Raw genomic sequence first — 4320 nt, 5'->3', positions numbered from 1 at the left:
TTTCTAGATGTAGATGTGTTTTATTCATAAGCCGATTGATCTTGTGTGGAGCCACTGTAGATTGTAATATAACATTTTTGTTGCAATTTGTTTTAAGTAAATGCTTTGCTTTGAAACAGCATGTCTCATGCTGAGAATGAATGACGACACAATGGACACTAACAGCAGTTCCCACTGAAATTTTTTTTTTTATAAAAAGGTTATTGCAACTTTTTCTCACAAATCTGACTTTTTTCTCAGAATTGTGATATAAACTTGAAATTGCAAGTTATAAAATCAGAATTGCATGATATAAACTCACAATTGCAAGAAATAAGAACTCGAGAATTGTAAGTTTATATCTCGCCTGACTGACTTTTTTATGCAATTCTGACTTTTTTTCTCAGAATTCTGAGATATTAACTCGCAAATGCACATTATAAAATCCAGTTTCCAAGGGAAAAAATAGTGTAATTTGCGAAAATTGTGAGAAAAAGTCAAAATTCAAAGATAAAAATTTCATATTTTATTTTCTCAGAATTGCGTGATATAAAAACTCGCAAATCTGACTTTTTTCTCACAAATGTGAGTTCAAAAAAAGTCTAAATTGTGAGATAAACAGCAATTACTTTTTAAATTTTTATATCTTGCAATTCTGGCTGTTTTCTCTGAATATATTTAAATTAAGTTATAAAGTCCAGTTTTGAGAGAAAAAAAAGAAGTTCTCAGAATTGCGTGATATAAAAATTCTAATTATGAGGGGGAAAAAGACTTGATGATTTGCAAAAATGGTGGAAGAAAAATAAAAATTTTGAGATAAAAATTCACAATTACTTGTATTTTTATATCTTACAATTTTTCTCAGAATTGCATGATATAAATTCACAATTGCGAGAAACAAAAACGTGCAATTCAAACTTTTTTCTCACAAATGCATGTTCTGTAAGTATCTCGCAACTTTTTTTCTTGCAATTGTGAGTTTATATCTCGCATTTCTGACTTTTTTCATGCAATTCTCATTTTTTTCTCAGAATTGTGAGACATAAACTCACAATTGCGAGTTATAAAATCTAATTTTGAGGGGAAGAAAAGAAAAAAGTCAAAATTGTGAGATGAAAAAGTCGCAGTTTATTTATTTTTATAGCTCGTAATTCTGACTTTTTCATGCAATTCTGACTTTTTTCTCATCATTTTCTTGCAATTGCGAGTTATAAAGTCCACTTTTGAGGGGAAAGAAAGGCTTACATGTTCTCAGAATTGCAAGCTTATATCTCACAATTGTGACTTTTTTCTTAGAATTTTGAGTTTATATCCTGCAGTTCTGACTTTAGAATTTGCAATTGTGATTTATATTACACAATTCTGAAAAAAAATGTGACTTTATATCAGTTCTGACTTAATATCTTAATTCTGACTTAATAACTCACAATTGCGAGTTAATGCCAATTCTGAGAAAAAAAGTCAGAAATGCAAGTTTGTGTCATGCAATTGCGAGAAAACAAGTCAGAATTGTGACATAAAAAAGTCACTATTACTTTTTTATTTTTTTTATTCCCCTGACCACCTTATTTCTGTGTGATGCTAAGAAATAACACAGCAAGACAAGACTCTAAAACATCTATGATTTTATAAATAAAAGCAGGAAAATGTATTTGATTAAAGGCACATGCACTAACAATACACTATTAAATCTTGACTAAACCTGCTTCCCTCCTAAACTCTTTTCCATCAGCCATGTGGGCCCAAAACTCCTCTAAAAACATCACTTTAAATACAATGTCCAAAGTACAGTTCATTTTACAAACTGAATTTGCTTTGTACCTCACATCCCTGGATCCCAAACTCTATTTTAGTCAGGTAGCATAGACATTTAGACTCCAACCTTGCTCTCTTTAGTCGAATGCAATGTTTTCACAGCTGCAGCATCCTGTCAGAAAACCTTAGCCGACATGCCAGGACAAAGATCACCTTCCCCAGGCTCGAATCAGCTCATCCGTGTCCGCATTTATTCCGCTTCACTCAAACATCTTTCCCAACAGGAAGCCAGAGGCCCAACATAGGCGTCAGCGGCAAAAAGATGAAGCATCTGTGGAGCTGTCACTGAGCAATCTGACATTTGACCACACTTGACTGTCATCTAAAGGCTCCACGTGTTTGTTCCTGCACTCCTTTGGGTTTAGTACTTTGACTAAACATTAATTTTGTACTATTGTTTCAGGTTATATCATATGCAACTTGGCAGGGTATATGGTTTATGTTAGAGGTTCCTTTAAACACATATATTCATACATAAATAGGTAAGTAAATAAACGAATGATTGACAATTTTAGTGTAACTTAGAGACAATCTGAGGAGATCCTAAAGAGTTAGTCAATGTCAACATCTTTTCAAATAAAATGTCAAGTTTTTTAAGGTGTAAAGGTAAAATGAAGTGATTAATAACAGCTTACTGTTGCTAAGGTTGTCTCCTCAGACGAAGAGCTATTCGCGCGCGTCTTTTTGGCGCCAGATAAAAATACGCGCGCAGACGGTCGTAGTCTATCCCGCGGTGACGGTGTAACCTAAAACCTAAGGACATGACCTATAAATATTATTTAATAAATAGTTATTACTGTCTTTTCCGTAGTGTCAACAAGTCTGTGATGTAAAACTGTACTGAATATAAAATTGTTTCCATCACACTACTCTAAAAAGCAGTTTTCCGACAAAAAATGTCTTACGTTTTCAAGTGATGTTGTTAAGAAATGCATTTGTAGGAAGTTTAACTGTGGAATGAAGTATAAGGTCAGGTAAGGTTAGGCCAGTAGCCAATCACAGCAGCGCTCGACATGGAGTCATAAATCTGATTGGTCTGATGTTGTTAAGGTGAGCAAAGCTATTTCTTTCGAGACTGAGCTTCTAATGGCAGGAGAAGGTAAAAAACATATCAGCATTGTGCAATGTTTATGTTTTCATCTAAATATACGATCTCAGAAATAAAATATAAAAACTAAAGTTTATAGATGCCATGGCATTCAATCCCAGGCTATAACAATATTTGTATGCCTATAAAATACCGCGATAAATCATCTTAGTTTAATACCATACCGTATACCATGACATATTTATGGTCTTCAGAACAATATACGTCAAAAGTGCCATGATATTAACATCTTTTATAAAACGGTTAGTTCCATTCCTCAATTCTGATTGGTCAGCAGCTGTGTCGTATTCATGATACAGCACTGCTATGACCGCTTCACTCAACGGTTTTGTGTATCATTGAACCCCCTTAGCAACCACCCTTAGCAACGTAAACACAGCTGCAGCAGTTAGGGACTACTTTTTACAGCGGAAGGCAGTTAATGATTTTACTTTATGAAAACGTACAACTTAATATATATAAATTAATATATATTTTTGATTTTAATATTTCTATTGTGTGGTAACCGTTTTATAAAAGCCTACCATGAATGCATTCTACCTTTGTAATTAAATGTGACCATGGACCACAAAACCAGTCTTAAGTAGCATGGGTATATTTGTAGCAATAGCCAACAATACACTGTATGGGTCAAAATTATCGCTTTTTCTTTTATGCCAAAAATCATTAGGATATTAAGTATTACGTTCCATGAAAATATTTAGTAAATTTCCAACCGTAAATATATCAAATCTTAATTTTTGATTAGTATAATGCATTGCTACGAACTTCATTTGAACAACTTTCTCACTATTTAGATTTTGCACCGTCAGATTTTCAGATAGTTGTACCTCAGCCAAATATTAACCATACATCAGTGGAAAGCTTATTTAGGCTATTCAGCTTTCAGATGATGTACAAATCTCAATGTCAAAAAACTGACCCTTATGACTGGTTTTGTGGGGTCACAATGTGCATGTTATTATGCAATGCTTTGGGGAACAGCGCTACCTTGCGGACATTTGAAGCATTGCATTGAGAACTAATTTGAATAAACTCAATGCTATCTCTAGTGGCAATTTCTTTTGATTTTATATGTTTGTGATTTTCTTTAGCACGTTAGGTGCAAATAGCAGTCGTTATTTAGAAACGTAAGGTGCCAGTAAGGCGGGATCTATATATCAATACTTTGTTTCTTTCAGGACCGTTTTAAAAGTTACTCCTACGGCTCGAAAACAGGTCAAGTACTATTTTAAAACATTAAAATAGGACAATATAAAAGACCCTACAAGGGAAACAAAGTACTATGCATTTTAATTTGTTTTAATCATATTAAGTATTATATTACAGTTACCAGCCGCTTGATTACGGTAGAGGTGAGAGCGTGTTTAAACACTGTCCTGTCCTGCGTAACGTTATATGTATCTCTCTGTACAGAC

This window comes from Garra rufa, chromosome 9, assembly GCF_049309525.1.
Source record: "Garra rufa chromosome 9, GarRuf1.0, whole genome shotgun sequence".
NCBI lineage: Eukaryota > Metazoa > Chordata > Actinopteri > Cypriniformes > Cyprinidae > Garra > Garra rufa.
This window is presented reverse-complemented; position numbering follows the sequence as displayed.